The following is an 854-nucleotide window of genomic DNA, read 5'->3' on the forward strand; positions in this document are numbered from 1 at the left end:
TATATATATATATATATATATATATATATATATACACACACATACGTATGCACATATATAAACACGCTTTATATAAATATTCAATGATACACATTATATATATGGATGCATATATATATATATATATGCGTGTGTGTGTGTGTGTGTGTGTGAGTATGTAAGTATGTATGCATGTATGTATGTATGTATGTATTTTTATGCGGAAAGACACCGACTAGAATATTTGACTGCATTTATACGAGAAACGATGTTTCCAACTGTCTGCTGTAAATTCAGTCAGTAAGTCACTGACATTTTCAAATGAGAAGATTTTTTTTTTTTTTTTTTGCAGTCTGTTCTCGAAAAAAGACACTATTAAATTGTTAAATTTTATACTCAATTTTCGACTCTGAAATATAGAGTTAAAAATAAAATAGTACATGCAAAATACACAATACAATTTTATAAAAACACCATGGTAAACAGTAGCGACACCAGCAACTACAACATCAGTAACAAACCTCAGTAAAGGACAACAAGAACATCATCTGCAGCAGCAGTCGTTGGCACTCCGTCGCTTACGTCGTCGAGGGTTCCAGTTGATCCGATCAACGGAACAGCCTGCTCGTGAAATTAACGTGCAAGTGGCTGAGCACTCCACACACACGTGTACCCTTAACGTAGTTCTCGGGGATATTCAGCGTGACACAATGTGACAAGGCTGACCCTTTGAATTACAGGCACAACAGAAGCAGGAAGTAAGAGTGAGAGAAAGTTGTGGTGGAAGAGTACAGCAGGGTTCGCCACCATCTCCTGCCGGAGCCTCGTGGAGCTTTAGGTGTTTTCGCTCAATAAACACTCACAACGCCCGGTCT

This window comes from Octopus bimaculoides, chromosome 20, assembly GCF_001194135.2.
Source record: "Octopus bimaculoides isolate UCB-OBI-ISO-001 chromosome 20, ASM119413v2, whole genome shotgun sequence".
In the NCBI taxonomy this organism is placed as follows: Eukaryota; Metazoa; Mollusca; class Cephalopoda; order Octopoda; family Octopodidae; genus Octopus; species Octopus bimaculoides.